Source organism: Suncus etruscus, chromosome 7 (genome assembly GCF_024139225.1).
Source record: "Suncus etruscus isolate mSunEtr1 chromosome 7, mSunEtr1.pri.cur, whole genome shotgun sequence".
Classification (NCBI taxonomy): domain Eukaryota; kingdom Metazoa; phylum Chordata; class Mammalia; order Eulipotyphla; family Soricidae; genus Suncus; species Suncus etruscus.
This window is the reverse complement of record NC_064854.1, coordinates 18372828-18385722: the sequence shown is the minus strand read 5'-3', so window position 1 is coordinate 18385722 and position 12895 is coordinate 18372828. Positions and strand designations below refer to the sequence as shown.

General features: G+C 37.8%; 1 pseudogene; it reads right to left on the bottom strand.

Moving 5' to 3' along the window:
- Positions 1-3140: 3140 nt before the first annotated feature.
- Positions 3141-3240, bottom strand: LOC126014569 (uncharacterized; annotated as a pseudogene).
- Positions 3241-12895: the final 9655 nt, after the last annotated feature.

Genomic DNA, 12895 nt, shown 5'->3' with positions numbered 1-12895 from the left:
CCTTATTTTTTGGCAGGTTTCCACATTTATCATAATATTTTCAGAGCTTATTCATGCCGCTGTGACCACAGAGTTCTGTTCTGCTGCCATTCAAAGCTCATTCAACTGTTCGACATGATGACAGGTTGCAAAAGAGCTTTATTGGCCATCAGGGGGCCTGTTGCAAGATGGTGGGTTCATGACCTCAGGGTAGCCCCCATGTCTGTAAGGTTACAGGGAGCAGATCTCATAGAAACTGACAAATGGGAAAACACAATTTTAGGAAAGATGAGATGCAAGCTGGTGAGCATGAGGGTCATCAATAAATACCCCCAACTGGTTCCCTGGGGGCATATCCCATCTTATCAGCAAGATTTATGAGTCGGGTTTACTGACCTGATACTAGATGTGTTATGTCTTGGTTTTGGGGAGTGTGGGGATTTGTTAGAGGAGGTGACATTTTTTTCCCAGGAGAACTTCCTGTGTTTTATATTTTCAATTTGAATTAAGAACTAATGCTAAGAACTGAATTTCAGGGGCTGGAGAGGTAGCATGGAGGTAAGGCGTTTGTCTTGCATGCAGAAGGTCGGTACTTCAAATCCTGGCATCCCATATGGTTCACCAAGCTTGCCAGGAGTGATTTCTGAGCTTAGAGTCAGGAGTAGCCCCTGAGCACTGCCGGGTTTGACCCAAAAACCAGAAAAAAACAAAAAACAAAAAACTGAATTTCAGTTGGACTGGCTTCATTGTAAACAGATCTCAAGATTTTACTTCTTTCCAGAAAGAATCAACTAATATTCAGCTGTACCAAAATGAATGAAATATGTACATGTATGTGTGTATAGTTTTGTTTTGGGGCCACATTTAGTGATGCTCAGGGTTTACTCCAGATTTTGCACTCAGGTATCATTAGAGAGCTCAGGGATCATATGGAATGCTGGAGATTTGACCCTAGATGATCTCATTCAAGGCAAGTGCCCTTCGAACCCCAACAAGAATATATATAATATGCAAAATATATATATAGTTGTATATAAAACTGCATTATATATATTACTTATGTGAATTTTTTCTCCATTCTTTTTTAAATATGTTTATTTAATCACCATGATTACAAACATATTTATAGTTGGGTTTAGTTATAAAAAAGAATATTAGGGCTTCTTTTGTTGAATTGTTTATTAAGAATTACAAGACTATGAGCACTCATGCATAAGTTTTTTTGTGGAAAATGTCTCCCATTCTGTAAGTCAAATTGCGATGTCATACAGTAATTCTGTTAGGAGTTAGGGGTGAAGAGAGGAATCACTAATTGTTTTCCAAAACAATTGCACCATTTCTAAACTCAGCAGTCTTGAAGGGTTGTCTTGTTCCTCACACTATGCACAACACTTGTTATCTTTTTTGCTTAAATAAATGTTCATATTGGTCAGGTATATGCAGTGGTAGCTCAGGCACATCTCACCAGTGAAGGTCAGCAAGATTTCCTGTGCCTACTAGTCATTTTCATATCCTGTTTTGGAGAAGAGTTATGGAAATATATATTTTAAGAGATGTCTTTTGATTGTTGAGTTCTAACAACTTGTATTTTAATTTCCAATGTGGAAACTTCGTCTAGGACATATGATCTACAAGCATTTTCTCCTATTCTGAGTTTTTATTTCCATTTTTACAAGGGTCTCTACAGAAGTGTTTGGTGGATCTGGGATTCCTCCTAGTTGTGCTTAGCTCAGTGATGATAGGCCAAGTCGCATAGACCTGGTTCTTGGCCAACCTCTTAAGTACTGCTAAGAACCCTGCAGTACTCTGGGCCATTAAGTATTTATTTTGACATATCATAGAGTCCTGGGGGTGATCTAAGGACTTCCTCATGCTCTATATAAACTCTATTATTTGAGCTCTATCTTCTGAGCCCATTGATGTTTTTGGTGAACTATTTGATCCACTTATACTTAATGGAGGTCTAGTAAGATAAGATTCCCTATCTACAGATCTTCTAATTTTTGATGTCTAATGCCATTTTTGTCCATTTCTCCCTTCATTAGTTATTTGCATAGTTATTTTAAATACTTATTTTCCAGTTCACAACTTTTATTCCTTCATTAACTCTCTCCATTTGTATTTTCATTATTTTCTAAGTGATGCCTTGGGCTTTAAAATACATATATTGACTTATATTTGCTTTATTGCCAAGGAAATGAAAATGCTCTTTTTATATTTATATATATATTCCCATTTCTTTCCCCTTTTGTCCTCAGATTCATATAAAAATTAAATATTTATATATCATAAAGAACCAACACAGTTTAGTGTGACCACATGCAGGGGACTTACAAATCAAACACAAAAAGTAACAAACCAAAAGTATAGTTTATATGCAATTGTGTTACCATCTACCAATGTAGTGTTATATTTTCTCCTAGACTGGTTGATGATGGATCCTCAAAGAGCTCCCAGAGCGGGAAAGAGATTCCCAATCCCCTATCCCCTTGGGCAGGGCAGCGATCCTGGCAATATTTATCCTCGGCAAATAATCCACACAGACAGGAGGGTAAAAAGGCAAGAAAGTCGGACCCGGAATCCTTTGTCAGTCTGCTAGCAGCCCCAAAAACCCGGAACCCCCGCCCACAGTTAACTGCCCCAAAAGATCCTGACCTCCTAGTTCGACACCTATTTATTAGGATCTGAACAGCGCCCTCCACCTGAAGGTCATAGGTGGGAAGGCATGCAGGGAAACTGATATTAAAGAGAAATATTATAAAGACCTCCATATACTTAACGTACCAATGCTTTTGATACATTGAGTGTGGCTTTGATTATTGTACATAATGGCTACACTTCAGCCCAGATAGACCCACTTAATGTTTCTTGTAGAAAAGTTCTGTTTGTGGAATATTTTTTCTCAATTTTTGTTTCCCTTGGAGTGTCCTCACATAACTGGACTTTTTTTTTTTCTTTTTGGGCCACACCCTGTGACACTCAGTGGTTGCTCCTGGCTATGTTCTCAAAAATTGCTCCTGGATCAGGGGACCATATGGGTTGGGAGGGGTGGGGAGAATCGAACCAAGGTCTGTCCTAGATCAGCCGCATGCCAGGCAAAGGCCCTACAGCTGTGCTATCTCTGTCTCCAACATATCTGGATTTTTAGATCATAAATATGCATAAAATTCCAGACATTCTTTTTTTGAAAAAATTTTAGGGGCCATGCTAATCTTGTCTGTATTGTTCCAATTTTAGTATATGTGCTGCCCAAGGGAGCAAAAAATTCCTGACATTCTTTCTCTTTCAGACACTTTGACTACAGCATTCTGCAGTAGACGGTCAGGTGGGCAGAGACAGTGCTTTTAGTCAGTTTCAAGAAGTCATTAAACCAAGACATGATTAGACAGAGACAAGATAGAGTCTGAAAAGGAACCATCTGTTGACAACTCAGAGCTAAGGCTGGACTGTGCCCAGAGAAAATTTACAAGCAGAAACAAATGTCCTGCTAAGAAAGAGAATGAAGAGACCACCAAAGTTGAGTTCTTCCCTCTGACGGCTCCCTAGTAATAACCCTGAGACAAGCAAGATGAGACAAACCGAAAGCACTAGACAATGAGCTTCCCAGAGAAGTTTGGAATATTCAATCCCACAATGGGTACCTTCTCACTTGGTGACAATGAACTTCTTCGGTTTTTGTTTGTTTATTTTTTGAGTTTTTTGTTTGTTTTTCCACCACACCCTGTGGTGCTCAGGGGTTACTCCTGACACCTTACCGCTTGCACCACCGCTCTGGCCCCAAGAATGAACTTCTTGGAATGAGAGTTGTTTCTCTTTCTTTTTGGATTTTTCTTTACGAAACTCCTAATTATGAGGAAGTCCATTTTCTTCTCCAGAATGTGAGGTACTCTTGCACAAAACTTTCTTTTCTGTTCTTTCTTTTCTTTGTTGACTAGTCCTCTGATATATAGATAGATAGATAGATAGATAGATAGATAGATAGATAGATATAAATATAGATATATATTTTAATGAATCATACTTTCTAGATCCATGTTGTTAAAAATGATAGGACTTCATTTCTTTTAATAAACCAATAGTGTTCCAGTTGTGCATATCTGTGTCACATCTTGACCCATCAAATTCAAAAGCAAACGACTCTGGTGTGAGATATGGATCCATATCCATCCAGTTTTCCCAGTGCTATATGTTGAAGAAGCTTCCTTTTCTCCACTCCATGTTCCCAGACTGTTTGTCAAAAAAAATAAATAAATAACTGTCTGTTTATCTCAAAATTTTTCTCTGAGTTCTCAATTTATCTGGTTTCTCAGTTTCATTGATCTGATATAGTCTATCTCTATTTTAGTACCGCACTATTTTGATTGTTACACCTCTAAGGTATAGTTTGAAGTTAGGGTTTTGTTTACTTAAAGTGCAAAATATATTGCCCCCCCCTTTTTTTTTTACCAAAGACTACTGAACATTCAAAGCAAAATAATTTATGTGGTTATTAAAGCTCACTGTTCTTTGAATGACATGAAGAGTGTTTTGATTAATTTTTAAAATGTTTTCTTCTTCAAATCTTGAAGAATTTCCTATCTGAAATATATAGTACCAGTGAAAAAAACAGATAGGCAAGGAAACTATCTATAATGATTTTTAATTATTTGCTCATTCTTTTAAAATGGGCACTTTTCAAACACAATGTACAAAGTATTATAATGCCAAGTCACTAAAGGAGAAATCCGGGTTTGTTCCCATTTGATCACATCTTAGAAACTTTCCACAGTGGATAATTTCCTTTTAAATAATGTGGAATGTTGTAAAGGCCACATGCTTTGCTTTCCTTTTTCATATGATGTATCAAATTAATTTAGGATATGCAAATGCCTTTTTCATAACTCAGTGTGCTACAATGAACCGAAGAACAATTTTTGGGGGGAAAAAAGGAGGTGGCTTAGATTGAACAGATTCCATGCATTTCTGTGCTAATTTGGGTTGACAGTTCAATGATTGTTCCATACCCAAAGTTAGCAGAAACAAAGACAGCTGAGCGGCACTTGGAGAGTTCTCGACCGCCCTCTGCTGGATTTCTTTAAGAGTCCATGAATCCTGTTCGCTTTTATACCTGGGTGGGAAAAGTTAGTATTAAGAGAAATACTTGCAATTGATATCATTTTACATTTATGTGGTCTAGCTTATTAGAGGGTAGGAAAAATAGATCGATATCAGACCATGTTAAAGGCGAACTATGTGTTTTTCAAGAATTATGTATTACTAAAGACGACAAAATGTTCTAGTTTGAACATGTTTTAGAAGGGTAGAGGAATAACTCATTCCTTTCGCTTCCTCTTATTGAAAAATGCTTTTGTTTTTGTCTACAGGGTGTTTAAAAGTAAGACAATTTATTAGTTCTGAATAAGTGATTTCCTTGAACTCAGTTTCTCATGGGTCTGTTCAAACTAGATATTGATAGTTTGTTAGTCCCCAAAGATTTGGAGGCATTCCTAGGAGGAGGAAGAGGAGAAAGATAAGTGGTGAGAAGATTTAAATAGAGATTAGAGATTTATAAATGGCAAAAAAAAACAAAACCACACAACTGAAGTTCACTCTCTCTTAATGACTTCCCATTTTTGAGAAGGCTCTGTTTATAAAAATGTGCAGTAGACAATTAAAAAGTATAAATCGAGTGAATAGTTTCTCCAACTCAGTGGGGGGCTCTTGTATCCTGGGCGCTATTTCTTTTGAGGTGCAGAAGCTTCTCAGTTTAATATATTCCCATCTGTTAATCTCTGCTTTCACTTGCTTGGAGAGTGCAGTTTTCTCTTTGAAGATGCCTTTAGTCTCAATGTCTTGGAGTGTTTTCCCTATGTGTTGTTCTATATATCTTATGGTTTTGGGTCTGATATCGAGGTCTTTCATCCTTTTGGATTTAACCTTCAAACATGATGTTAGCTGGAGGTCTAAGTTCAATTTTTTGCAAGTGGCTAGCCAGTTGTGCCAACACCACTTGTTAAAGAGGCTTTCTTTGCTCCATTTAGGATTTCATGCTTCTTTATCAAAAATTAGGTGACTGTATGTCTGGGGAACATTCTCTGAGTATTCAGGCCTATTCCACTGATCTAAGGGCCTGTCTTTATTCCAATACCATGCTGTTTTGATAACTATTGCTTTGTAGTACAGTTTAAAGTTGGGGAAAGTAATTCCTCCCATATTCTTTTTCCCAATAATTGCTTTATCTATTCTAGGGTGTTTATTGTTTCAAATGAATTTCAAAAGTGCCTGATCCACTTCTTTGAAGAATGTCATGTATATCTTTAGGACAGGGGTTAATCTCCAAAATATACAAGGCACTGACAGAACTCTAAAAAAAACATTTAATCCCATCAAAAAATGGGGAGAAGAATTGGAAGAAGAAATGGACAGACACTTTGACAAAGAAGAAATACAAATGGCCAAAAGACACATGAAAAAATGCTCCACATCACTAATCATCAGGGAGATGCAAATCAAAACAACTATGAGGTACCACCTTACACCCCAGAGATTGGCACACATCACAAAGAATGAGAACAAGCAGTGTTGGCGGGGATATGGAGAGAAAGGAACTCTTATCCACTGCTGGTGGGAATGCCATCTAGTTCAACCTTTATGGAAAGCAATATGGAGATTCCTCCAAAAAATGGAAATCGAGCTCCCATATGACCCAGCTATTCCACTCCTAGGAATATATCCTAGGAACACAAAAATACAATACAAAAATCCCTTCCTTACACCTATATTCATTGCAGCACTATTTACCATAGCAAGACTCTGGAAACAGCCAAGATACCCTTCAACAGATAAATGGCTAAAGAAACAGTGGTACATATACACAATGGAATATTATGCAGCTGTCAGGAGAGATGAAGTCATGAAATTTTCCTATACATGGATGTACATGGAATCTATTATGATGAGTGAAATAAGTCAGAGAGAGAGAGAGAGAGAGAGAGAAGAGAGAGAGAGATGCAGAACGGTCTCACTCATCTATGGGTTTTAAGAAAAATGATTGACATTCTTGCAATAATAACTTTCGGACACAAAAGGGAAAAGATCTGGAAGTTACAGCTCACCTCAGGAAGCTCACCACAAACAGGGATGAGTTTAGTTAGAGAAATAACTATGTTTTGAGCTATCCTAATAATGAGAATGTATGAGGGAAATAGAAAGCCTGTCTAGAGTACAGGCGGGGATTGGATGGGGAGGAGGGAGATTTGGGACATTGGTGATGGGAATGTTGCACTGGCGATGGGTGGTGTTCTTTACATGACTGAAACCCAAACACAATCATGTATGTAATAAAGTTGTTTAAATAAAAAATTAAAAAAATATATATCGAAAATTAAAAAAAGATTCAATTATCTATTTCTTTCTCTTTCTCAATTTCCTCTTTTTCTCTTTCCATTTCTAATAAAAAATGAGAATAGAACTGTAGACTGAGAGAATTTGAAGGACTATTATAACTTATAATAGTTATATTAAAACTCTGATAGTTGATTTGAAGTCTGTGGCTCTTGTCTGACATAACCCAAATTTACAGACATTTTCAAGACGTAAATTTTTGTGATAACCAAGCTAAGAAAGCCTTTTCTTAAGGGCCTTCAAAAGGAACTAAGGGGCTTTGAATATTGTTCTATGTAGGGTGTCATGAGAAAAATAAGAAAGGGTTGGATTCCAAGATGGGAACATTAAGTGTGGGTAGAATTCATTACCCTGCTTAGCAGGAAAGAGAGAAAGGCAGAGTGAAGGGGGGGGGAGGGACGGACCTCCTAGCTGTCATTTATCGTCATGGTTCTACAAGCTGCTGTGAAAAAAAAAAAAAGGGATAAATGGTTGCCCCATTCTATCTGCAGAGAAATCTCCCATCAATCAGGATCAGCCAGGCAAACAGAAAGTGCTCTTAATATTCCAATAAAAATGAATTTGATGGTTCTCTGAGAAGAAATGAGAACTACAATTTAGGAATCAAAGGGAAGAAAACTAGAATTCTGGGGGCTCCCCAGGGGACCTTGGTTGACTTCAGTACAAAAGGGTCCTCAATGAGACTCTGTAACATGCATCAAGCATGTCCTGTGGCTTTGGACATTTCAAATATTGCTTCATGTAAAGTATTTGAAAATGAACTCACCCTATTGTTTAGGGGTCACCAGAGCCACACCAAGTAGTGCTCAGATTTATTCCTAAGGGTTTTATGCCTTGATATGGGATTTTTTCATTTAGGTTTGGGACGATGGTGCTCAAGGATTTACTCTTGGCTCCATTCTTTTTATTTATTTTTATTTTTTGTTTTTGTTTTTGTTTTTGGGTCACACCCGGTGACGCTCAGGGTTTACTCCTGACTATGCGCTCAGAAATCGCTCCTGGCTTGGGGGACCATATGGGACGCAGGGGGATCAAACCGCTGTCAGGCCTAGGCTAGTGCAGGCAAGGCAGATGCTTTACCCCTCGCGCCACTGCTCCAGCCCCTTCTGGCTCCATTCTTAGGGATCAGTCCTGGCACTCTTAGGGAACCACTTGGCTACTGGGGATGGATGAAACTCAGTCAGCCACATGAAAGGCAACTGCACTGCCTGCTGATCTATCACTTTGTCCTTTCCATACTGGAAAATCATTGCCAGAAAATAAATGGTTCCTGAGTTTTCCAGAAGTGATCGCTGAGTGCATAGGCAGGAGAAAACCCTGAGCACTGATGGGTGTGGCTTGCAAAATAAATAAATAAATAAATAAATAAATAAAATGCAAATTTGCATTTTAGCTATTGTTGGGGTGAGGAGGCTTGAGTAGGGACAAAGAAAATTGTCATTTCCCCAGAATTCTGCCATCAGCACATTAATCATTGTCATTTTTAAAATGAGAAATAATTTACTTCATATTTATGGTAGCAGGACTTTAATTGGATTCTATATTATTTTACTACCCATCTGCCTTTTTCCCCTTAAAATTACATTTGTGACCATTTTCCTTTGGGCTCTTAACACTTTTTCTATTTGATTCAAAAGATATTAATTCCTCAAGCCTTAAAAGATTTTCCAGTTTTCTCCAGTTTGACTTGAAATCTTGTCTCTAAACTTTTATAAATAGTCAAATCTATAAATCTCTCTTTTGTTTCAAACTTTAAGTTTTCTCTTCTTAGGATAGTAGAATCTTCTACTCTTTCTAGAAGTTTTACATGCTCCCTCTTTACATACAAAACTTTGGGGGAGGGCATATATCTTAAGCTTGAATCCTCAGAAACAATTCTGGTAACCTCCCACCCCCAAGTGGTGGAGTAGTACTTCACAAATGGTGGAGTGGTGGAGGAGAACTTCCAGAGGAAGCTCTGGGAGAGATGGGACAGGTTGAGGTGTGGAGGAGAAGAACAAGACAGGAAAGGATGAAACTCCAGGATTCTCACTCTGCTCCCCTTTTAGAGCACCGGAACTCAGTGCTAATGGTTTCATCATACCTCAAAGCCAAGTGGTTATATTCTTTAAACCACACCACCACCACCCAAGCATTGGTGACTCAAAATGAAGAGTCATCAGAGTGCAGCCCTTGGCCACATGATGCAGAGCCAATGATGTGTTGGCTACTGAAGACAGATAAATGTCTACAATGACAGTGATTCTCTCTTCCTCCACAAATAACAAATAAATCTGAACAGAAGAGACAGTCTTTATGGACAAGAAAGCCACATCTATGTTGTCTGGTCTGGTGGGGACACAGTGTGGAGCACTTTTTAGGGATATCATGTAAGGATGTGGACTTGCAGTGAGTAGAGTTAGAGCAGCCTGTACATATTTAGAGATGTTTCCAGGTTTCCAGACATGATTTCCATGAGCGAAATGGTGAACACACACAGGTGAAGACAACACAGCACGCATATACTGTAGACTCGTACACCATGTGTCTTGAAAATAGGAGAAAACATGGTCAGAGATGAATATTTCATCAAGTAGTGAAGAAATAAATGATTATTGAATAAGACCATTGCGCAGTTTCCAGTGGGCAGATCTGTCCAACCAGGGGCCTGGTTATCATAACTGCCACAGAGGTCTTTGTGGAGTTGTGTCTTGATCCGAAGTCACAAGAATGCAACAGTATGTACCTTGTCCCTGGAAAGGTGTTAACATCTTTCAAACTAAAAAGCTCAGTCATTTGTTTTTGCTGTCTATCTCTATATCAATAGAAAAAGAAGGGAATGAAAGGTTTGATCATTTGATTCTGTGACTTATTAAAAAATGTAAATAATCTAAGGAATGTAAGACATTTGTCTGGATTCAACCTAGTCAGCATTCTCTTACTCTATCATGAAGTTATTAATATTATGATCAGCATCATCATTATTATTAAGTAATAATCCTGACTGAATATTCATTTTCAGAACATCTGATTCAAAATAATTCAATGATCTTTTATCGCTGGCAATGTGCTTTCTTTTCATCCTCTATTTCTCAGATTCGACCCTGATTACCTCAGCAGGTTCCTACCAGCACTGTCCTTGGTACATAACCAGATGCTTCCTATGCCCACCCTCACTTCTGGTCCAGTGACTGTATCTTGGGCCCAGAAAATAATTCCAAATAGACTCAAGCTGATGTCTCTCTGTTAAATAAAGAAAAGAAATGTCCTTTTCTCTTAGCAGTAGGCATTTTATTTTTAAACAATCAAATGAGTAAGACTAGAAAAGCTGCCCAGTTGTGTGCTGAAATGTCAGCTTTTTTCCCAGCTTTATTTTATATATACTTGACTGTACTGAGAGACCATTTAGTTTCCAGTGAAACTTTTCACAGTCCTAGTATGTCATGCATGGGAGCACCGAGAAATAAGACCCAGATTTTTCAACAGTCAAGCTAGGACGTACAAAATCATTTCTTGAAGAATGAAACAGGAACCAGATATAAATTGCACAGAAAAGGAGACTGCCAGCATGCTAAGTTGAGTGAAAGAAAATATTTTTATCTAAGGGTATTTTGTCTAAATTCCCTTTGTCCTCCTAAGTAATAAATACAACATCTCCACACCCAGCATGTATGCACTTCCTATCATGATAGTTGACAAACCAGAAGAAAGCATTGCTGGGCTTCATTTCACCAGTCAAATGCATCTAAAAATGCTTATGTTATATTCCTTAAACACACTCTTGGTGTATTTAAAAAGACTTTCTCTCTTCTGTATTTTTTTATCTTAATTGTTTCTTTGTCTTTGATACTGGTTTCTTTGAGCTACCCAATTTTAGGGCAAGTCTTGTCTTTTTTCCCTTTCATGCTGAGTCATTGTCATGGTTTATTCTGTGTGTTTAGTTTAGTTTGTCTTTTCTAGTAATAACTGAAACATGAATCTTGATGTCAATTTTATAGTATTTTGTTTAGATTTGATGAACATCTAAACATGTTTGTTTTCAGTAAAGGAAACAGTATTTATTAATCTAAGTGTATGTGGTCCAGTAAACTAAATACTTCTAATGAATTTCACTGGGAAAGATTCCATCTCTGGACAATAACTTTATTCTAAGAAGTTCCACTTTTTCTTCTCACAATCAGTCCTGTAGATGTGGGGCTAACCAGTCTTCACAATCAGTGAAACCAATTTCTTTCCGTCTTTACCTCTACTTATTCATCCACTCATCTAGTCATTTAATCACCATTCATCCATTCATCAATACATTCTCCATTGATCCATCCACCCATCCACCTATCCAGTCATCTATTCATCCATTCACCCATCCATATATCCACCAACATATCTATCCATCCATTCACCCACCCGCCCATCCATCCATTCACCAATCCATCTATCCATCAATCCATCCATATATTCACCAATACATCATCCATCCATTCATTCATCCATCAGCCCATCCGCATGAGTCCTTTTCTTCTGACAAAATATTAACTATTACAATCACATTAAATTCTAAGGGGAAATGGTTTTAGTACATACCTACCTATACATACAGGCTTTTCCTTATGTGCTTCTATATACACCTTACACACTTCTCTATCTAATATGTCCATGAGAGGTTTGGGTCTGTGCACTGAATCTATGAATCTACTTCCCCCTCTGCATTCAGCCAAAAGTAAGTCCTGGCAGGTCAGATGGCAAGAGGACAATGAATCTGGGTCCATCACTTTCCTCGATCCTGGAGCACTGAACTGGGTTTTGAGTTTTGGGTCCATCACTTTCCTCAGTCCTGGAGCACTGAACCGGGTTTTGTCATTCCTCATCCAAACCAAAGCACCTCTGTGGAGCATCACCTTTCACACCTTCAGTTTCCTTCGCTTGAATCTCCATTCTCATGGATCATAAAAGCTCCCCAAGATTACTAGCATTTGGCATCTGGATAATACACTACTGCAACTTGATTTCCTTGAAATATGTCGACCTTTAATTCAGACTCTCAGTGATATTTTCAGAAATCCTCTTTGAACAGTCCCACATTTTTGTCTGATTTCAGACTGACACTTCACATACATGGAGAGGTCTTGTCTGTTATTCCTGATCATCACTGATACTATTCACAGGCAAATCACTAAGGATAGATAAAATGAGGTGATTTCAGATCATGAACTTAACTGCTAGAAAATAACATGCAAAGCTCCCAGCCCTATACAGATAGAGCTGTTGTGCTATACTAGAAGGAAGTAGTGAATGATAGAATTAAGTTTATTAGCTATTTTGACTAAGGCAAAAAAAACATGAAAATAAACTACAAATAATCTTCTATGTTAAAGAATCATTGCTAGAATAAACACATCGTATAATTCTGCAGATGGGAAACATCTTATCTTGATAACTGGAGAATTATCATCTCAAAGATGCTCAAAGTGATTTTTCAATGTTAGTAATAAGAATGTCAAACAAATCCAAATTCTCCTTCAACAACTTTCTCATGTAACTACAGAGACTGCCTTGT